General features: G+C 41.4%; 1 protein-coding gene across 2 annotated transcripts in view; it reads left to right on the forward strand.

The window, feature by feature from the left end:
• FAM222B (family with sequence similarity 222 member B) overlaps positions 1 to 23,646 on the forward strand; it is a 64,027-nt gene that overhangs the window by 21,021 nt on the left and 19,360 nt on the right. The window contains exon 1 of one of the 2 annotated variants that reach the window (XM_070393050.1): positions 3,383 to 3,527. The exons of the other annotated variant lie outside the window; for it this stretch is intronic. The gene's annotated coding sequence lies outside the window, so the exon portion shown is untranslated. Of the gene's footprint in view, positions 1 to 3,382; positions 3,528 to 23,646 lie in introns of those variants that run through there. 2 annotated transcript variants of the gene reach the window in all.

Here is a 23,646-nt window from a genome sequence, read left to right on the forward strand (position 1 = left end):
ATATATATATGTATGGGCCTTGCACAATAAATTGAACTGTTTCTGTCTTTTTTTCTTTTTTTTAAAAATATATTTAATTGATTTTTTACAGAGAGGAAGGGAGAGATATAGAGAGTTAGAAACATCGATGAGAGAGAAACATCGATCAGCCGCCTCCTGCACATCTCCTACTGGGGATGTGCCCGCAACCCAGGTACATGCCCTTGACCGGAATCGAACCTGGGACCCTTCAGTCCGCAGGCCGACGCTCTATCCACTGAGCCAAACCGGTTTCGGCTTGTCTTTTTTTCTTTAATCCTCACCTGAAGATATTTTTTCCCTTTTTTAAAAATTTTTTTAGAGAGAGTGGAGGAGAGGAAAGAGAAAGAGAGTGAAACACATCAATTGGTTGCCTTCCATATGCACCCAGACCTGGACCGAGGGGATTGAAGCTGCAATCCCCCCATCCCCCATCCAGATACTTGCCCTTGACTGGGAATTGAACCCATGACCCTTTCAGTCTTAGGGCTGACGCTCTAACCACTTAGAAAAAACGGCCAGGGCAGTTTCTGTAGTTCTTAAAAAGAGCAAATGGATGAAAGCAATGGTATGTGGACTAAGGGAGACTTAGAAGTATAGTTGCCCCCACAGACATATGGTAAGGGTTTCTGTTAGGGTAGTGGTAATAATACAGAAAGAGGACATTTGCGGGACATGAAAAGTATTGGACTTGAATTTCTGTTTAGGAGGAAATGTTTTGGGTGTCCCAGTGATCTTTTCTTAAACAGTTAGAATTCCTCTCTGGTTTCTTGTACTGTATAGATACTTTTGGCAAGATGTGTTTGACTTTTTAATTTCCATTAAGGCACTTGAAACCCCCTAAGAGTTCCTAGTTTATGTTTTAGAAGAGGATATTAGAAGTTTTATCAGAATTATCCAATTATCAATAACATATGTGATAATAATGGCAAGACAGGTATGTTTGTTTTTGATGTCTTGACAAATTAATTGGTGCATGAATGATCTTGGAAGAATTTAAGTTTTAGTTTCTATTCCTTAAAGAAAAAAAATTGTTTTTGTCAAGAAAGCTAGAGTCTGAGGGAAAGTACTGGCTCAGATGTTTCCCTTAGACATCAAGAGTACAGACACTGTTTTTTAAAAAATATATTTTATTTTTCACAGAGAGGAAAGGAGTGGGATAGAGAGTTGGAAACATCGATGAGAGAGAAACATTGATCAGCTGCCTCCTGCACACCTCCTACTGGGGATGTGCCCGCAACCAAGGTACATGCCCTTAGTCGGAATCGAACCTGGGACCTTTCAGTCCGCAGGCCAATGCTCTATCCACTGAGCCAAACTGGTTAGGGCCACTATTTTTATTTTTATTTTTTTACTTTTTAAAAATGTTTGTTTATTGATTTTAGGGTAAGAGAGAGAGATTTGTTGTTCCGCTTATTTATGCACTCATTGGTTGCTTCTTGTATGTGTCCTGATCAGGGATTGAACCCACAACCTTGGCCTATCAGGATGATGCTCTAACCAACCGAGCTACCTGGCCAGGGCAAGAGTACAATATTTTAAACAGCAGCTTCTTGCAGTATTATTTAGTTATTTTAATATGGAAAATGACAGGGGATTACTAAGTGATGTGGAGGAGAGTTATTACTGCTTTGTGCTCTTGAGAATTTTTGTTTTAGTTCAGGAGACGATGGGAAGGGGCTGGACACACCTGATAACTAATCTGGCAGACTTTTGTGGGCAGGATTTAAAATAAAATAAAAATTTCACATGATTTTTTACATATGGACCTTAATAAGCTAGCCTATGAGACACCAATGAGGTTCCTCTATAAATCTTAAACCACAGTTTTTAATTTGGTTAGGAAAAATATTGGGCTTAAAAATGGGTGTTGTCAGCTCCTTTTCCATTTTCTAAGAAGATGGAGGTTATATATATGAAATGCTCTGAGCTCCATATAAGAAAGGTCTACTTTCTCAGCTGGCTTGGCTCAGTGGTTGAGTGTTGACCTATGAACCAGGAGGTCATAGTTCAATCCTCAGTGTGGGGTGTGCAGGAGGCAGCCAATCAATGATTCTCTCTCATCATTGATGTTTCTATCTCTCTCTCTCTCTCTCTCTCCCTCTCCCTTCCTCTCTGAAATTAATAAAAAAATATATATTTAAAAATAAAAGGCTACTTAAAGTATTTTGTTGTAGTGTTGTTATTGTTATTATTATTATTATAGTACTTGGGGAACTAAGAGGGATTGTAGTGATTTAGATATGTAATACTAGTTGCCAGAACTCTGTGGACAAAAATGATCATATTGGTAATAGCTGGCTTTTCCCAATACCCATTTTTCTTGTGTCTTAAGTGAGCCCCACTATGCCTAAGAAAATATCCTTCAATCATTAGTATATTCTATTCCAGCAGTGTTATGTCCCTAACGTTGGCATTTGTGATTGATGTATTGATGCAACCTGCCAGCTATGCCGCGGCCTGGCAATTGCTGAGTTTTTCTCATATTAGGTATATGGCTTGAACAAGACTTAAGAGGTTTGTTTCCTGGTTTTACTGAAACCTGCTAAGGGAGCGGTTAGCTTGGGTTTAATGGAATGGATGTCTTGTATCTGAACTGGGTCAACTATGTGTGTTTTTGGTGTTTCTTTTTTGCAGATGATTTAATGTATTCCCTCTCCTCCCACCACCACCAACCTTCCAGATACATACCTTCCCAATACGCCCCGCACCCCTTAATTTCTGCGGCACGGCAATCTGTAGTTTCAGACAGGGTGGATTGATTGATGTGTGCAGCTGATCTAATATGCAAACCTAAATCTATGCACGGTTATGAAGGGTTGATTAGTCAGAAAAGAAGGGCGAGGCATATAGACCTGGGGAGCATTTTTTTTACTGTCGGGTGTCACCAGGTGGCTATTGCTGTGGAAGTCTGAGGCGCTCTAGGGTACCGCCTGGATGGTTAGCTTGGGTTTACCCAGGCAGAAAGTGGGCAGGGGAGCGGGAGAAGGGGTGGGGCATCACTTGGCCCAGCTATGGGATACTGGACTCCGGGCTTTGAGGTGGGGGCCCAGAGAGATGGGGGCAGCTCTAACAAAGAGGAGCCTGGCCGGGCCGGGGCCGCAGGTAGTTGGCCTATCCCCGGCAGCTGACCTCCCAGTGGGCCTCCCCAGTTGGCTGCTTTGCGAGTCGCTCTGCTGGCTCCCTGGCTCGCCATTGGTTGTGAGGACGGGAGGGGGCTCCTGGAGGGCCGGGATGGAGTTGAGGGGGCGGGGCTGGCTTCCGGTGGCGAAGCGGAGCAGCGGTCGCAAACTGGGGGAGGGGGTGTCGGCGCACCTCGGAGTGCTGCGCTCGGAGAGCCAGGCACCCGGAGCAGCCGCCCCCTCCCCCGCCAGGACCACTGGAAGCCCCTTCTCTCTCATCCTCTCGGGGCGGGGCGCGGAGAGTTGAGCTGCCCCAGGCGGGCGGGGCGGAGCCCGGAGCCCACCGAGTGCAGCCGAGCGAACCTCACCTCCCTTCTAGGGTTCAAGGTGTGTGTGTGTGTGTGTGCTTTTTCTAACGCAACCCTGACTTCTGCCGACTTAACCTTGAGGGGAAAGGGAATGGGAAGTAAGAGCTCCGCATCCCATCAGTTTATTTTGATTTTCTAATTCTGCCCTTCATTCTTTCCCTCCCTTCATCCTACCCCTGCGGCAGGGTAAGGAGATTCAGGACTCATCTCTTTTTACTGATGTGTCGATGTCGGTCGCGTAGTAAAATAACAGAGAAAAAAAGAGGAGCCTTTTTTATATGGCATCTGATGCAGTGAACCGCAAAAAAAGAAAGAGAAAAAGCTAGGAGTGTGTTTTTGGAACTGTACTTACTGCATCCTTATCCATTAAAAGCTGTCTTCACCATTTTCCTGCTTGGGACTACCTTAATCAGCAAAAACTATCTGAAAAGGAAGAAGGTGCTAGTGGAAAGCGGGAGAGCCCCCGTCAAATGGTGGTCAAAGGAAATCCGGATAGTTGTTAGTGATTGATTAACTCTGCCAAAGTCTCTTCCCGAGTACATTTTCACCGGCTTTGTGTAGTACTAAACCCTGTTGGAGAATCCTAGCTAGAGGGAGCAAACTTACCTTGCGGTACTGAAACTTGTCTTAGATCTGTTTCTCCACAGGTCTGTTTCTTATATCCATAAGTTCTCAGAGAATATGTTTTGGCTGTCAAAAAACAAAATCTAACTTTAAAAAATATCCGGATGAATTTTAATTCGTTTATTTTTTAAAGCCCCTTCCTCCCAACTTTATGAATTTTAATGACTGTAGCATTACAATTGAAATTATATTTTTTCTCTTTTGAGTTATTTTGCTTCTACAACTTATGGATCCCTTCTTTCTGAAGGATGCAGTGCTCAGCCTCAGCCAAAATCAGGAACCCTTTATAGGTTTTTAATTGAGAGGAAAGGTATCAATTGATGATAGAAAGCCTCAAATTTATGATAGAAACAAAGGGTGTGTGAATTTGTGTGTCATCTGCATGTCTGTTGAGTGGCAATTTTATGGTAAACTTGTTTTAACTGGGCATTTTCACCAAAGGTGTTTGGACCAGGTTTATGTTAATGTTGATTAACTAGAATATCCGAAGGGATAGATAATCAATCTTTTGTCAGCACATTGATAAAAAAAATTTTTTTTGAAGATCAAATTGCCTTTATTAAGCAATTCATGAATTGGGCATCATCCCATTTAGCAACTAGAAGGACATTCCTGGGTAAATATTAATTGAAGTGATTGTGAGTTCATTCTTGAAATCTAGGTTTAGTTTTCAGAGACTGTTCTAACTGGAGTTTAGTGTTGACAGAATTGATATGCTGCAGCTATTTTACAGTTTTAGCTGGATTAATGTTTTCTCTTAGCATGGATTTATTGGATCTCTAATCAGTAAGGAGCAGTTTAGAAAGCAAGTATTATAAAGAATAGGGATGATGAGATAGGAAACCCACCTCAGTTGTGAAAACTTATTAGGGATCAGAAAACTTACACTTTAAAAAAATTCTCAAGTAGACAGTGTAGAATTGTGAAAAAAAAAAAAAAAAGGAGTCACAGTAAATCTTTGTTGGATTTGGGGTTTTTAGTTTATTGCTAATTTATCCCTTCAAACTCCATGAATAATATTTAAATGGAAAGGCAAAGAGGATTTCTTACCTAATGTTACTGAGAATGAACCCTTAAAAATCACTGATTGAATCTTTGACAGCTAGCCTGGTACAAAATAAAATGCAATTTGGCTAAGCTATAGCAAGCTGAGGAAGTGGACAAAAACCACTTGGTGGCCATATTAAAGCATATACCACCAGTTCATTTTGCTTCTACCAGAAAACAGGTTGCCATCCTATTTGATAGCTATTCTAGGTGTTTTTTTCTTTGTCTATCCATAGGTGAGCAGTTAATACAGTTTTATGATGTTATAATGCACTTAGCTCACTTCATTTTTTTTAAAAAAATGTATTGATTTGAGAGACAGAAAGTGAGAGAGAAAGAGACAGACAGACACATGGATTTGTTGTTCCACTTATTTATGCATTCATTGGTTGATTCTTGTATGTGCCCTGACCAGGGATCAAACCCATAACCTTGATGTATCAGGATGACATATAACCAACTGGATGAACTACCTGACCAGGGCTACTCACCTAGTTTTTAAATATTTGTTTTCTTGGCTAATTTTTGTAATCAGTATTTTGCATGGTGCAGTGATTTCCCCAAAGAATTTTTCCCAGGAGACAAAAGGCTATGTATAGAGCTAATAGGTGTATCTACACTGATCTTCAAATATCACTTAAGGGAGATGGAAATCTGCAGATTTGGTCCTCTGCAAGGAGACACATGAAGCTGTGACTTCTCGTATCTCTTAAGTTGAAGGGACCTGCTGCTGCTGAGGGTAAAGTAGCTGCTTTAATTTTCTTTAGTAGTCTGTTTTTATCCATTCTGCTTATTTTTGTGAGTTACAGCTTAGAATGTGTTAAGAAAAGGGGTCCTATGTTTTCTCTAAAGGGAGATTCAACTCAGTCCCCCATTCACATCCAACGTATAAAATGATCCCCTTAAGAAGGTGAAGGAAAGATTGGGCCCTTGGCGTTGTTTGATTCTTATAATAATTAGTTTGAGTGTTACCAGATTTGGAATTGGGTAAAGCTTGTTCAAGGTGAGAAAATATTAGAGGCGAAAAGACCTGGGAACGCTGCTATATAAGAGACTTATTTAGAGACAATGAATGTATTCATGTGGAGGTAGTTTGTAGCTGTTCAGCTTTGTCAGGTGTCTGAGAATATTCTGTGTGTGTTTAAACACAACCCCCTCTCCCAGGGGTTGATTCTTGGCAGCTGAGTCTTAAGAGGAAGTTGTTTGCTGAGTCTAAATCCAGAGGGTAGAGGACTTGGCGGAGTCTGTTATCTGTTTATGACCCAGATAAGCATTTGGAATTGGTTGCTGGTGAATTACTGAACTCTTCCTAATGAATGGTTGCTAGGCAAAGTGCATCTCAATCAGTTTAATCCTCAATAGTTTACAGGTCTGCTCTTGTTGAGGGCCAGGACGGTCTTTCTAATGATACTGCCCTTTAAGAATCCTTTTGGATGTGCATATACTAGTATGTTGCTCAGTGGCTTAAAAAATAAAAGGACTGGAACAATTTAGGGAGGTCACTTCATTCATTTACTTACCTTTTGATAATCTGGATCAGCATTGTCATTAACCTCTCTCCTGGATCAAGTGGTAGTGCATGGGGGTTTGCTCTCCAATATTAAGATTCCACTGTGTTTGATTATCTTCTGTTTTGTAACTAGTAAGGCAATGAACTAACACATTCATTGTTAGTTGGAAACAGGCCAGTGATAACACTGCCCTTGGGCCTAGATGGATGGAAAAATAGGACACAGTAAACAATTGAGGGCATAAATAATGAATCTTCCAACTGAGCCCTGGGAGAATGAAGGAGAATATCCTTAGAGCTGTTCAATCTGGCAGTGAAAAGGAAAGAGTCCACTGAATTAATTACCCTGTGTTTGATACTGCACTTATTATGGGATTGTAAGAGCCATTCAAAACACAGTTGCTTTTTAAATATAAACTTTGAACCCATCTTTTTGTTCGTTTTGATTTTTAAAACCAAACACAAGTTAAATTGTTCATTTATTTTTAGAATCCAAGCCTTTGCTCTCCCCCGCAAATTTGTTCTATATGTTAGCATTCTAACAAATACTGGTCAGTCCTTATATTTGGCCAGATCTTAGAATTTTGATTAGAGATTTCATTGTCTGTAAATATAAAGGGTAATAGAAGAAAAAAGAGAAAGTCTGAGGTGGTTTAAAGGAATTCTTTGGTACGTTGAGTACATAGTATACTTTTAAATTTGGGGCTAAAGAGTATAATTATATAACAATTCACAAAAGGTTAAGGTTAAGACAAGAGTTTCCTCAGCCCAAGAATCATTTTCAGTGTTAATATAAGTATTTTTACTTTTGGGTTTATTTTTATTCAGTGAATTAAATAAGCAGTCTCTTGTGGTCTCACCTTTTCACTAACATAGGGAAAACTAATGCCCTGAGAATGTCTAAATAATAATGATTTGGTAGTAAAGCCACTGCCAGAGCCAAAGTCTCTGAATTCTTCTCCTTGCTAAATTTCTAATGTATTTAGTTTTTTTTTCCAAGAACTCCTTTTAGGATTCCTATTTGAAACTAGTGTCCTGGTGTACGGATTCGTGCACATTGAAAGGAAATTAAGCCCTGACCGGTTTGGCTCAGTGGATAGAGCGTCAGCCTGCGGACTCAAGGGTCCCAGATTCGATTCCGGTCAAGGGCATGTACCTTGGTTGTGGGCACATACCCAGTAGGGAGTGTGCAAGAGGCAGCTGATCGATGTTTCTCGCTCATCGATGTTTCTAACTCTCTATCCCTCTCCCTTTCTCTCTGTAAAAAATCAATAAAACATTTTTTAAAAAGGGAAATTAATTAGAAGAAATATTTTTTATTTTATTTATTTATTTATTGGGTATATTGGGGTGACATTGTTTAGAAATTATATAGTTTTCAGGTATACAATTCTATAATATATCATCTGTATATTGTTTTAAGTGTATCTTTTATAAACTGTATAAATATTTTTTCCCTCAAGTTTTTTTTTTAAATTAAATCTTTATTGTTCAGATTATTACAGTTGTTCCTCTTTTTTCCCCCAATAGCTCCCTTCCACCCGGTTCCCACCCCCCCCCTCCACCCTCTGCCCTCACCCCCCCCCCCCCACTGTCCTCATCCATAGGTGTATGATTTTTGTCCAGTCTCTTCCAGCATCCCCCTCCCCCCCCTAGAATATTCAGTCCACTCCCTTTCTTTGCCCCTGATTCTATTATTATTCACCAGTTTATTCTGTTCATCAGGTTATTTATTCATTTGATTTTTAGATTCACTTGTTGATAGATGCATGTTTGTTCATAATTTGTATCTTTACCTTTTTCTTCTTCTTCCTCTTCTTAAAGGATATCTTTCAGCATTTCATATAATACTGGTTTGGTGGTGATGAACTTCTTAGCTTTTTCTTATCTGTGAAGCTCCTTATCTGACCTTCAATTCTGAATGATAGCTTTGCTGGGTAAAGTAATCTTGGTTGTAGGTTCTTGCTATTCATCACTTTGAATATTTCTTGCCACTCCCTTCTGGCCTGCATAGTTTCTGTTGAGAAATCAGCTGACAGTTGTATGGGTACTCCCTTGTAGGTAACTGACTGTTTTTCTCTTGCTGCTTTTAAGATTCTCTCTTTGTCTTTTGCTCTTGGCATTTTAATTATGATGTGTCTTGGTGTGGTCCTCTTTGGGTTCCTTTTGTTTGGGGTTCTCTGCACTTCCTGGACTTGTAAGTCTATTTCTTTCACCAGGTAGGGGAAGTTTTCTGTCATTATTTCTTCAAATAGGTTTTCAATATCTTGCTCTCTCTCTTCTTCTGGCACCCCCATAATTCGTATGCTTGAAGTTGTCCCAGAGGCTCCTTACACTATCTTCATATTTTTGGATTCCTTTTTCTTTTTGTTTTTCCGGTTGGGCGTTTTTGCTTCTTCGTATTTCAAATCTTTGACTTGATTCTTGCGATCCTCTAGTCTGCTGTTGGAACTCTGTATAATATTCTTTTTTTTTTTTTTTTAAATATATTTTATTGATTTTTTACAGAAAGGAAGGGAGAGAGGTAGAGAGTTAGAAACATCGATGAGAGAGAAACATCGATCAGCTGCCTCCTGCACATCTCCCACTGGAGATGTGCCCGCAACCCAGGTACATGCCCTTAACCGGAATCGAACCTGGGACCCTTCAGTCCGCAGGCCGATGCTCTATCCACTAAGCCAAACCGGTTTCGGCTCTGTATAATATTCTTTATTTCAGTCAGTGTGTGCTTAATTTCTTGTTGGTCCTTTTTCATATCCTTGAGGGTCTCACTAGATTTCTTGAGGGACTCACTAAATTTATTGGCGGTTTCTAGAAAATTCTTGAAAAACCTTATAAGTATGGTTTTGAACTCTATATCCAGTAGTTTGCTTTCCTCCATTTCTGTCATTTGTGACCTGTTTCTTTGTCTCCGCATTTTGGCTGCTTCCCTGTGTTGATAGAGTGGCTTTCTGTGCTAGGTGTACTGTAGGGCCCAGTGGCTCAGCCTCCCCAATTACCTGAGGTGGACACTCTTGGTGCACCCCTTTGTGGGCTTTGTGCACAGTCTTGTTGTAGTTAAGCCTTGATTGTTGTAGGTATCACTGGGAGGAATTGACCTCCAGGCCAATTGGCTGTGAGAATCATCTGTGTCTACAGTGGGAGAACTTCTGTGCTGGAGACACCTTTCTGGGGCAGGACTTGCTTCAGTGGGGCTCTGGTGCTCACTGAGTCTGCCCCCTGAGTGTGTCCCTTATGGATCTAAGGAGTTGTAATCTGGATGGTCCCACTCTGACCACTGGGTACACTGGCTCTTGGATCTCTATGGAGGTGCTAATTTAGCCTCTGCCTGAGGCTACCCAGCTGGAGCTATGGAGAGATCTGCAGATTCCTCTTCTTTGTTTGGGGTTTGAAGGTGCCCAGATGAGGCCCAGCTGTGAAGCAGTGCAAGCTGCTGTGGGGCCTTGGGCCTTCTTTTGGAAGTTCTGGGTCTCTCTGACCCAGCTTCAGTTTGTTAGGTAATTTTCAGATTGCAAAGGGCCAGGCCATTCATATGCAAAAGCCTCTGCACACAGCTTGGGTGGGGCGGGGTCTCAGGGAATCAACAGGGCGGAGCAAACAGCTATGGCTGATCCTCAGTCCTACCCTAAGAGGCCCCATGTCTCAGTGTCCCGGTAAGGTAATCGCTGCAAGCACCTCTGAGAGAAAGCGGCCCTCGAGTTCCGACCGATGCCAGACAGTCCAGTTTCTCCCCGTATGAGTCTGGGTCCCCAGAGACTCTCCCGGAACTGGAGTTCAGAGCATTCGGGAGCTTGAGACTCCCTCCCGATTGAAAAAGACAACCGATTGAAAAAGACAACCGTGTCCTCAGTTGCCAGCCCTTTCCATGTGCGCCTCTGTACCTCTGCACTTTACTTCCGCACCTCCTCTAAGTCTCAGTGTGCTTTTCTCTTTCTTTCTAGTTGTAGAATTTCCACTCAGCCAGCCTTCCTGTGGTTCTGGATGATGTCCGTTTTGTCTTTTAGTTGTATTTTTGAAGTGGTTGTGCTAGGCAGCAATTTCCGGTGTTTACCTATGCCGCCATCTTGGTTTCTTCGAAGAAATATTTTAATATCGCTATTTGCCCTATATAATAGAAGTATCAACCAAATTCACGATTGACAATGACAGATCGAAACACATGCATTCGATTGGTGCCGGCAAGAGCTTTATATGTATCCTGCATGCTCCAGTCAACTTAGCCTTTTATATATATAGATAAACATGCTTAATTAGACCTGCTCTCTGATTTAGGTAAACTTTTTCCAGCCCAGTGAAGCACCCCAACTTCTCTTTCAGGTAATTGTCAGCAACACAGCAGTAAATATCAACACGAAACAGATTATTATTGTAGATCACTCAGGGAGAACAAAGGGTAAAATATTTAACTGTAGCAGTATTTGACTATATTCTGCACAGTGAGAAAACCTGAAGTCATTTTCAAGTTCCACCATTTCTTACTTCTTTTCAGTCGGTTCAAGTTTCTAAACTTTCTAAGTCTTTGTTGTCTTGCTAATGAAAAGAAAATAGGATTCTACTCAGTTTCCTATCTACCTACTCCAGGACTTCTGTGAGGTCAAATGAGATGAGTCACGGGGAAAACGCTTCACAAACATTTGGTTGAACTGTAAAATGTTTGCACCTGGCAATAAAGCAAGTCGGGTTCCTGGGCTGAAGAAACTCCAAGGAGGCTAGTCACTAGGGAGAGGAAGCCAGGCGTTGTTACGTGATATCATTACCCTGTGCCCACAGTGACCGTTTCTGGGCTGGGCTGGGCTGGGCTGTGGGCCGAGGGCCGCATTTTGCGCCATGGGGTCTTGACAGCATTGGTTGCAATTTGGTTGAATGTCACTCCGGGGTGGTGGTGGGGCCTGTGTCCCACTTAGGGGAAGCTGAGTGTTGATTTATCGGCACCAGGTCCGTGGTGTGGTTTATTTTTAAATGGCCAGTGCGTGTCATGGCAGCTATCGGTTGAAGCATCTACCCCCTGGTGGTCATTGTGTGTCATAGCTACCAGTTGGATGGATGGACACTTAGCTATATATATATATATATGATTTGAAATTTCTGTCTCTCTCCCTGACAAGCTATTTTTATATTTCTAGTGGTGAAGGGAATTCAAAGACCAAAATGCCATTATCAATCAAGAGAGGGAGGAAGGTTCAGGATGAAGTATTGAAGGAATAAAAGATAGACGTGTAAGAAAAGGACAAATTGAAATGTTATTATATATTTTTTAACAGATTAATTGTTATTTTATTTACATATTTATATCTTTTATGTCTATACTAGTAGCCCTGCGCATGAATCCGTGCGTGAGAAACTCACTGCCACTTGCCTTAACTGGCCACCCCGCCCACGGCTGCTGGTAGCTCTTTTTTCAAAATGTTATTATATTTGGTGCTGATGGATACCAGGGAGGGAATATTGGATTGTTTAGATCAAATTTTAGGACTGAGTTTGTTAACCCTTTGCACTCCGCTGTCCCCACTCAGGGGACATCGGAATTCTAGCATATCACTCGGATGTCCCCTCTCAGGGGACATTGCAGTTTATTAGTAATTACGGGGAATTGAGTTATTTCAACACAACTTTTTGAGACATGCATGTTTCCCTGAAGTTTTATCTTGAAATGGCACAAGAAATTAAATCAAAATATCGTAAAATTACTAAGATATATACAAGAAATGTCAGCGGGTTTTGTGTCGGATTAAACAATAAACTACATGTTCCCGATGTGGGACAAAGAAAACGGGACTGCATTGTGTGTTCTAACAGGAAAACACCTGGTGGCAGGCGTCAAACCACTTATTACTGTCAAACATGCACTAATCAGCCTGCAATGCATATTGGGGAGTGTTACAAAACTTATCATACTGTACAAAATTATAAACAATAAAATATTGGTTTTTTTTGCAAATATACATTCCTCGATGTCACCCAATTCATATAAGTCCAATATCATTATAATACGTTACTTGGTTCCAAAATTATACTAAATAATACGAGGGTCTGTAAATGCATGTTTCCGCCGCAAAGTAGCGTCGAGTAGCTGGTAGCCAATGTCCAGAATGGTTCGGAGTGCAAAGGGTTAAATTTCAGCCTAGCCTGAAAGGGAAGAGGGTATCTTTGCCAGCATATGTGCAGAACTCTAGTTAAGGGTTCATTCCCAATCAGATATAGTCAGTTCTTCATTATTCATGCAGAAGGGCAAACAGGCAAAGTATAGGCAGATAAAAACTAAAGATATTCCTAGTCCACATTTTAAAGCAATAGTTTTAACTTCCTCTACTTTTAACTAGGATTTTCTAGCTGAACAAACTAATTGGAGATGTTTCTTTGGTCACTCAAGAGACCAATAAGCAAGATAGCCACACACAAGGTTGGATTACAGTTAGTTTCTTAATCATCAGAAGTAGTATATAACTCAGTATTAGACCTAGAAAAGTTCAGCTCAGTTAATTAACCTTGGGACAGTTTGTTTTACTTAATATTTTATTACTTAACCCTTGTTACCTAATTACACTGAGTTCCTATGGTGAATTGAGATCTTCCAAGTAAATCATAAATAAATTAGTAGTAGTTCTTGAGACTGGTATATCTTCTTTGTTGGCTTCTTCTGGCCCCACAGTATATGCAAATCATCATGTGGGTGAGCTGTAGATAGCCAAGTCAAAAAACTGTTACGAAAGCAAACCCCTCTTTTTTTCTTTTAAAAAAAACAAACAGAAACATCAGAGAATCATTCATCAGCTACCTCCTGCACACCCCACCCACACTGGGGATTGAGCCCGCAACCCGGGCGTATGCCCTGACCGGGAATCGAACCATGACCTCCTGGTTCATAGATTGACGCTCAACCACTTGAGCCACACCTGCAGTCTAAACCTCTCTTCTTTAAAAAAAAATTATTTTTAATTTATTGGTTTAAGGGAGAGAAAGAGAGAGAAGCATTGGATTTGTTGCTCCACTTATTTATGGTGTCATTGGTTGCTTCTTGTATGTACCCTGACTGGAGGTCAAACCTGAAACCTTGACATATGGAGATTACACTCAACCAACTGAGCTACTTGGCCAGGGCACCCCCCCCCCCCCCACCCCCTTTATTTAAATTGATTTTAGAGAGAGAGACAGACAGATATTGATTTGGTTTTTTACTTACTTATTTATTCATTGGTTGATTCTTGTATGTGCCCTGACCGGGAATTGAACCCGAAACCTTGGGGTATCAGGAGGATGCTCACTGAGGTACCAGGGCCACTCTTCTTATACTGAGCTGTATGTACTCTAATGATGAGGGCTGTTGGCCAAAATGAAATCTATTTAGAAGTCAGATTCTGATTAAAGAAGTACTCTAAGCTATAAATTCAAACCTAGCTGATAGCTGAGGGTTTTTTTGTTGTTGTTAACCCTCACCTGGGGATATTTTTTCCTTTTTTTTTTTTTAAAGAGAGAGTGCAAGGGAGGGAGGGTGAGAGAAAGAGAAACATCAATGGAGAGACACATTGATCTGTTGCCTCCGTGACCCTTGGGTGTGTGGGTCAACGCTCTAACCACTGAGCACACAGGCCAGGACTGAGGTTTTTATTGATTTTAGAGAAGGAAGAAGGGAGAGGGATAAAGATAGAAACATTGACGAGAGAGAAACATCGATTGGCTGCCTCCTGCAAGCCCCCTACTGAGGATCGAGCTGGCAGCCCAAGCATGTGCCCTGACCCGGAATCGAACCTCTTGGTTCATGGGTCAACGCTCAACCACTGAGCCACACCAGCTGGGCTGAGGATTTCTTTTAAGTGCTGTTTGTGGGGAAATGTTGCCTCCCCCACCCCACTCTCTCTCACTCTCTATCTCTCTATCTCTATCTCTATCTCTATCTCTCTTTCTCCCAACTGAATATTACATAGTTTTAAAAGGCAAGGTTTCATGGCCAATTACTACTTCTTTGCATTCACCAAAGTGATTTGGAGGATCAGTTGCTGATCTAAGTGAAAATCAGATTTTATGCCACTTGCAGAATTGAAATGATTTAACCAGCATTCCTGTTGCTTTGGAGGAGAAGCATAAGCATTATTAACCATAACAAATTTATTTTTTTCTCCCAAAACCTTCTACCATTGGCATTTCATTTATCCTTGTTATGTAAAGGATAGGACTTAATCTATTTTGAAATGAAAGGGGTATCAAGACTACAGAAGTTAAAAGGCAGCTTATCCCAGGTCACAGTATGTCAATGGAAAAGTCACATTTCCTGGGTTCCTGAATGGGCCTCTGTATTACCCAGCTATTCAGCTGGAAGTGATTTTACTATTGTGAAGACATTAACTTTTTAGCTGTGAAGGTACTGGTTTGGCTTTTGCTTATCTTATTCTCGCAGAATCTCTTTCATTCAACAGAAAATGGGACCAGTGGATTAATGAAGAATCTATATCTTGGTTTTAACCTGTTCTGCCAGATGTTACTGTGCATTCACTAAAGTGCTTTACAAAAGATTTTAGTACTTAGGCTTTTAGGCATTATTCAGTCCCTGTGAGGTATGTTGCAGTTAGAATGTGATACTGTGTTAGAACATTTCCCCAGAGAGACAAAAGGAACCGTTCCTTTTAAGAAAAGTCCTTTGCCTATTTCCATAGGCAAAATTAAATTGGAACAATGAAAAAAGAGACTTAAAAATTCAACAGTTAAGCGGTTGTCTTTTCTAGGAACACAGTCAGAATACAAGTACTAACAAAATCAAATCTCTTAGGTAGTGTCCATATAAACTCGGGAGCTTGTACTAGTACATTTAGAAACAGTGCCTCACTGTCTGTGGTTCCCAGGATCCCATTTACACATATGATGGTGGATGTTGGGCCCGTGCCACACATATTACCTTCATACTAACACTCCTGTTACTGTGAACATAACTCTGGAGAAGCATATGAAGAGTAATGAAGTACTAATAAATATTTCCTTGTTACCAAAAATATTAAATAAATAAATTTCAACGAGTTCCTCTTTCAGCAAGCTGTATTTTAATTTTTGCCTCTTCTCTAGGATGAACAAATATCCCAACTGAAATGTGTTGTGTTTGTCATTCATATAGTATGTTTTGGGGAGATTGTTCCTTAGTGCACCTAGAAGTGAGAGGCTGGTGCAACTTCAGCCTGCACATCAACTTTGTAGATCTCTAAAATACTCTAGCATCTCCCTCCATTTCCCCCCCGCCCCCACCACCACCCGTCCACATCTACTCATCTCTTGACTTCCCACAACTGGTTATGAAAGTTCCATTGCTCAACTATAGAAATGCTATTCTTTTTCAGAGTTGCATCTAACAGCAATCTTTGGTTGTGTGCAGGCTTACATTACTTGGTTGCATTATTGCTTAAAGAGTATTTCTGTATTACAGAAACAGGATTCCACTCTTCAAAACAAATTGATAAATTGCTTTTTATTGTGCAAGTGTTTAAGAGTTAAACTTGAAATGAGAAGAGAAAAAAACCCTATATTAGTTATAGTTCGCTTTTTAAAAATCTATTATGTAATTAAAAGCTGTACTGCTGCCTGGCCAGTGTGGTTCAGTGCTTGAGTATAGACCCATGAACCAGGGAGTCATGGTTCAGTTCCCAGTCAAGGCACATGCCCTGGTTGCCGGATCCATCCCCAATAGCGGGTGTGCAGGAAGCAGCCAGTCAATAATGCCCTTCATCATTGATGTTTCTATCTCTCTCCCCCGCTTCCTCCTTCTCTCAAATCAATAAAAACTATTTAAAACAAATATTTTTTAAAAAGCTGTACTGCTGTCTTGCACATAAACTAGCAGATAAACCATGGAGAAACTACAGTTGCTCAGTGAGGACCACTCTGACTATGCTATTTAAAATTGTTACCCTATCCAGTACTCCTCATCTTACAGTTCTTTTTTTTTTAATTCTTTATTGTTCAAAGTATTACATAAGTCCCCTTCCCCCTCCCCCCCATTGTCCTCTCCCAGCCTGTCCCCGCCCCCCAGCTCCGGCCTCCACCCCCCCCCCCATTGTCTGTGTCCACCTCCCCTCTGCCCCCCCAATAGCATTTATTACAGTCTAAGAGTCTGCAACTTACCTGTTCATTAAGTTTATCTGATTTGCCCACTCTACCCCAGGTAAAAATGGAAGCACTATGAAGACAAAGTTTTGTCTGTTTTGCTCATTGCTGAGTCCCTAGCTTCTGGAGCAATGTCTTGCTACATGGTAGGTGCTCAGTAACTACTGGTATGAATTAATTGGAGAAGTATTCTTTAGTACAGCGGTCGCCAACTGGTGGTCCGAGGACCAGGTGGCCCGTGAGGTCTGAAAGGTTGGCGACTGCTGCTTTAATAGGTGTCGGGATTAGAATTGGAGTGCATGGGAAGAGATTATTGTCTTCCTAGAGCTAGTAGGAAGTTAGGGTTCAGATTATTTAACTAGTTTAAGGGAAAGAAAAAACTCAAGGCATTGGGATTAATTGGTTTATCTTAAAAAAATGATAGGCATTTTATAGTATGCATATATGAAGGAACATTATATAAAAATAGATGATTAGCTTTTATTCACTTTGAAGGGGACAAAGGAAGTTCCTGAACAATGAATATAAAACACTCAGAAGAGTCCCTGGCCAGGTAGCTCAGTTGGTTAGAGTATCATCCCGATATACCAAGGTTGCGGGTTCAATTCCCAGTCAGGGCATATACACAAATCACCCATAAGTAAGTGGAGCAACAAATCATTCTCTCTCTCTCTCTCTCTCAAATCAGTATTTTTAAAAAAGACATGAAGAAGAATTTCCTGATTTTTTAAAATAAATTTTTATTGATTTCAGAGAGGAAGGGAGAAAGGGGAGAGAGAGATAGAAACATCAATGATTAGAGAGAATCATTGACCGGCTGTCTCCTGCATGCCCCCTACTGGGGATGGAGCCTGCAACTCGGGCATGTGCACTTGACTGGAATTGAACCCAGGACCTTTCATCCACAGGGCGATGCTCTATCCACAGAGCCAAACCAGCTAGGGCTCCTGATTTCAATAATAAACACTGGGAGGGGTGAATAGGGGGGATGATTTCTTGGAATGGATTTTCAACTCTGGCACCATTTTGGAGGCAGCAGTGAGAAGGAAAAGAGCACAGAGTCAGAGATCAGAAAACCTGGTTATAGTCTAGGCCAGTGGTCGGCAAACTCATTAGTCAACAGAGCTAAATATCAACAGTACAACGATTGAAATTTCTTTTGAGAGCCAAATTTTTTAAACTTAAACTATATAGGTAGGTACACTGTTATTAACTTAATTAGGGTACTCCTAAGATGACCTTTGCTAAAATAATAATAAAGCCACCAACACAAAATAATTATAATTGTTAAATTGATGACAAAAATACCTATAGGATTTGCAGCTGGTTGGAAAAATACAGGTAACTTTATGCTTCGAGTAGGTACTTTTGTCACCCGTGCGCAATTTGCTGACTTGACTAGCACTAACCACTGCACAATGAGACTGCTGCACTCAACTCATGCATGAATAGGTAGCGCCTCCCCCACACTGCGTATCCCCTGACCCGCCTGCGCCGCGTCTCCCGTCGCCCGACCAACACCCCCCACTTACTCTAACACCACTTCTTCAAAATAGACTCTCCCAGGCCGAAAACTGACTTCTGTGCATGGGCCACGAAGTTTCATTCGCACTGTACATGCGTGCCCGTATGTGGTATTTTGTGGAAGAGCCACACTCAAGTGGCCAAAGAGCCGCATGTGGCTCTCGAGCTGCAGTTTGCCAACCACTGGTCTAGGCACTTAATAGCTTTTCCTGGTTTCTTTTTTTTTTTTTTTTAAATATATTTTATTGATTTTTTTACAGAGAGGAAGGGCTAGGGATAGAGAGTTAGAAACATCGATGAGAGAGAAACATCGATCAGCTGCCTCCTGCACACCCCCTACTGGGGATGTGCCTGCAACCAAGGTACATGCCCTTGACCGGAATCGAACATGGGACTCTTCAGTCCCCAGGCCGACGCTCTATCTAGTGAGCCAAACCGGCCAGGGCTTCCTGGTTTCTTTATCTGTGAAATTGAGACTAATGATACCTGCTCTGACGGTCTCTCCTAGGACTTTTGAAAATATCAAGTGTGAGAATCAATGTGAAAACACTTTGAAAATTGTAAAGGTCTCTACAAATGTAAGCAGTTATTAATGACTTTACAAAACCACCTTTGTAAGTGATTTAGATTCATGGAATCTGGAAGTTGGATTTAGAAGCTATCTAATCCAACTTCTTAGCTACTGAAAATCATTTTCATAATTTTTTTTAAAAAATTTTAATTGATTTCAGAGAGGAAAGGAGAGCGAGAGAAAAGATCAATGATGAGAGAAAATCATTGATTGGCTGCCTCCTGCACACCCCCTTACTGGGGATCAAGCCCGCAACCTGGGCATGTGCCTTGACTGGGAATCGAAAAGTGATCTCCTGGTTTGTAGGTTGACGCTCAAGCCACACCAGCCGGGCTTTTTCATCATTTTTTTTTTAAATCCTCACCCTAGGATATTTTTTCCATTGATTTTTAGAGAGTGGGAGAGGGAGAGACAGAGAGAAACACCAATGTGAGAGACACACATCGATTGGTTTCCTCCCACATGCTCCCGATCAGGGCCGGGAGCCTGCATCTGAGATATGTGCCCTTGACCAGAATCGAACCTGGCACTATTCACGCCGCAGGCCAACGTTCTATCCACTGAGACAAACCAGCTAGGGCTCATCATTCTTAATGAATGGTCATTGCTTTTGCTTCAGCATTTCTAATGCTATGCCACTGTTGAACAAGTTCAATTTTGTTCACCTAAAATTGCCTTTCTTCAGACTTTATTAACCTATTCTGGTGTCTGGAGTTCAATGATAAAGCTCCTTCCTCCTTTGTATAACAGCTCTCTTATGACACCCTTATTTGAGATCATCATCTCTCACCTTTAAATTACTATAGCCAATTAACTGACTTTTGCCATTTCTCGTTTGTCTTTGACACATCCAGCAGGTTTATTTAAAATAGACATCTGATCATGTTACTCTTCTTAAAATCTGCCCCTGTCTCTCCATGTCTTCAGGATAAAGTCTGAAATTAGCTAATAATAGTTATAACTACCATTATTGAGCATAGGCACTGTACTAAGCAATTTGTAATCTCACTCGAGGCCTGGTGCACAGATTCGTGCACTGGTGGGGTCCCTCAGCCTGGCCTGCATCCTCTCCCAATCCGGGACCCCTGAAGGGGATGTAGTAGTGCATGAAGCAGCAGGTGGCTGGGAGGAGCCCGAGCTTGGGCCCAGGCCAGTGCCACACCACTCCTACTCATACCGGCCCCACTGCACCTGTTGCCGCCACTTGGTAAGTCCGCTGAGTGGTGCTTCCTGTGTTGAACATCTGCCCCCTGGTAGTCAGTGCACGTTATAGTGACCGGTCGAACGGTTGAACAGTTGCTTAGGGTTCTATAAATATAGATGTAATCATCACAATTATTCTGTAAAATGTTGGGGCTACCTTTTTGCTATTAATGTTCTAGTCTGTCCATCTAATATGAAATAAAAGGCTCTTTATAATTTGGCACATCAAACTCATCCTCCAGGTTTAGTACCAACATCCTACTCTCTATAACAGACCACTTGTGGTTCCCCAAACATGCCATTTAGTTTCACAACTGCAGGTCTTTCACTTTGCTAGTTGTCTCTGCCTAGACTGCCTATCCCACTCAATTTGTTAAATTCTTTCTTTTTTTCTATTTGTTAAATTCTTGCTTGGCCTTCAGTGACCCATAGTGTTCTCTCTTCTTTCTCACTGTACTCTGGAAGTATTTATTTCATTATTTGGATTTTCAAACAACTTAATTCACTTTTTCTTTTCTTTTTGAATTTTTATTGATTTCAGAGAGGAAGGGAGAGGGAGAGAGAGATAGAAACATTAATGATGAGAGGTTGAGCCCACAACCTGGGCATGTGCCCGACTGGGAATCGAACTGTGACCTCCTGGTTCATAGGCCGACGCTCAATCATTAAGCCACTCAGGCCAGGCTGTACCTGCTTTTTTCTCTTTTACCTGTGTCACCTCAGCCAGGTACCTGTCTTCTGCCCACTTTACAGGTCACTTGTGATATAAAGACCACAAGGCAAATGGTTTCCTAAGACTCTACAATACTCTTAGGAGTCGTAGTCCTTTGGTCTGTAGACACAGTTAAAAAGCAGAGAGTCTGATTCTAAATTCCAGGGAAAAGGGCACAGTACTTGTCCAGAATTAAAAACATGATTTATACAGCTGGACTCTACTAACTCCAAAATCAATTCGGAAGTGATTTAATCTTTGCTATTGAAACAGATCAACAATGCCATTTGCCTGTCTAAAAATTAGATGCCCTGGAATCTCTTAGAAGAAAGTAAATTAATTGTAGTTCCTGACCTTGCATAATGTCGTCTTACTACCACATGCTGGTGGCACAGGGCACATCTAGTACATAGTATTAGGGTATGTAGATAAGGCCACATTATCTTACTTAGGGTGTTGAGAGGACATTTAACAATCCTCAGCAACCCACTGCCTTTAATGGACTTGGTTATTGTTAAAATTCATTTTTATCTAAGGAAGCACTGCTTAATGATTTTTCTCCTGGCCCAACATTCTGGGCATTAGCTGGAATTGCTGAGTGATTTACAGTGGAGAGACCATGAAAACAATTTCTTATTTGTCCACAAATTATCCTTAGCAGTTTCATTTTCAGATTGAAGGAGCAGGAAGAGTGGGCTCTTCACCAGTTGCAGCTTTCCTCTGATTAGAGTGTTAGTTCAATTATGCCTAATTAACTTTTATTACAGCTAGTGGTGATAATTACTTGCAAGTCAGTTTTTGGCCAGTTATACCAAGGCTGAAGTATGAACTTGATGGATTTTAATAACCAGAATGACACATTTTACACCCTCCCTGCACTGCAATTAATTTCTTTTTCCATACCTCTTTTAGATAGAAGGTCAAAGAATTATAAAACTTAATCTTACAGGTAAAACATATTGTTCTTTTAAAGAGCTGTATAGGATCATATTTTATTTTTATTTATTTATTTTTTAATATTATTTCTTTTATTGATTTCTAAGAGGAAGGGAGAGGGAAAGAGAGATAGAACATCAATGATGAGGGAGAATCATTGATTGGCTGCCTCCTGCACGCCCCCTACTGGGGATCGAGCCCATAACCCGGGCATGTGCCCTTGGCTGTAATCGAACCCAGGACCCTTCAGTCCCCAGGCTGACGCTCTATCCACTGAGCCAAACCAGCTAGGGCAGATCATATTTTAAAAGAATCTATTAGGAACAACCTTACTGGCTTTTTATATTCTGAGATCATACCCTTGAGTTCATTGCTGTTTATCATAGGAGAATAGAACGAGATGGAACTAAATGTCATTCATAGCAACATGTGCTTATTGTAAGATTATGATAATTGGCAAGGTGCAGTTTAGTCTTCTGCTTGCATTTGAAATTCTTTTCAAAGTGCAAAAGAAAACTTTATTTTGGAATACTTTTAAAATCAGTAGGACACTAAGAGAGAATTCGTGGATATGGACAGTGGTGAGGTGATTTTTGGATGGGAGGTTGGGGTGGGTGGTACTAGATGTGCCCTGTGCCACCAGCATGTAGTAGTAAGAAGACATTATGCAAGGCCAGGAACTACAATTACATTAATAATTTACTTTCTTCTAAGAGATTCCAGGGCATCTAATTTTTAGACAGGCAAATGGCATTGTTGATCTGTTTCAATAGCAAATATTACACCGCCATAAAAAGGGTGAAATACTGCCATTTGTGATTATATGGATGGATCCTGAGAATATCATGCTAAGCGAAATAACTCAGATGGAAAGGACAAGAATCATAATTTCATTCATATGTGGAATATAAAAGAGAGCACAGAGGGGATAAATGGTGATGGAAAATTAAAATCATTAGAACACTGAAAACACATTCCTTTTTTTTTAAATATATTTTATCGATTTTTTACAGAGAGGAAGGGAGAGAGATAGAGAGTTAGAAACATCGATGAGAGAGAAACATCGACCAGCTGCCTCCTGCACATTTCCCACTGGGGATGTGCCCGCAACCCAGGTACACATGCCCTTGACCGGAATCGAACCTGGGACCCTTCAGTCCGCAGGCCAACGCTCTATCCACTGAGCCAAACCAGTTTTGGCTGAAAACACATTTCTTTAGCTCTATAGGAATTTCATGATGTTATTTTAATCCTATATAATAAAAAGTTAATATGCTAATTAGACCGGGCTGGGGAACTACTTTCTGGAACGACCAGTGGGCTTGGGGGAGGGGGTGCTGCGAGGTAGCCGGGGCCGCAAGGGCTGAGCCCCTTGTATGAATTTTGTGCATCGTGCCTTTCGTAGTTATATAATACTAGGAGACTTGTGCATGAAATTCGTGCGCTGGGGGAGGGAGGGATTCCCCTCAGCCCAGCCTGCCTCCTCTAACAGACTGGGAGCCCTCAGGGGATGTCCTACTGATGGCTTAGGCCCGCTACCCTTGGGGAGCCGCAGTCTGGCCTCCCTCTGCCGGAGGCAACTGGGCTGATCAGGGGAAGGCGCCAGGCCCATCACCCCGCTGCTGCAGCCACTGCCAGCCACTGCAGCCGCCAAGGTGTTTTCATCAACAAGGACTCTAGTCCCTTCATCATGAAAAAATGACAACTTTGTTTAGGCATTTTCAAGGTGTGTCTTTCATAGGATATGACATTTCTTTCTTTTTTTTTATCTTCACCTGAGGATATGTTTCCATTGATTTTTAGAGAGTGTGGAAGAGAGAGGGAGAGACAGAGAGAAACATCAATGTGAGAGGGACACTTTGGTTGCCTCCTGCATGAGCCCTGACTAGGCCCCGGCCAGGGAGAAGCCTGCAACCTAGGTACATGCC

This window comes from Myotis yumanensis, unplaced genomic scaffold (assembly GCF_028538775.1).
Source record: "Myotis yumanensis isolate MYYU_CA2020_CCGP unplaced genomic scaffold, mMyoYum1.0.hap1 SCAF_16, whole genome shotgun sequence".
Classification (NCBI taxonomy): Eukaryota; Metazoa; Chordata; class Mammalia; order Chiroptera; family Vespertilionidae; genus Myotis; species Myotis yumanensis.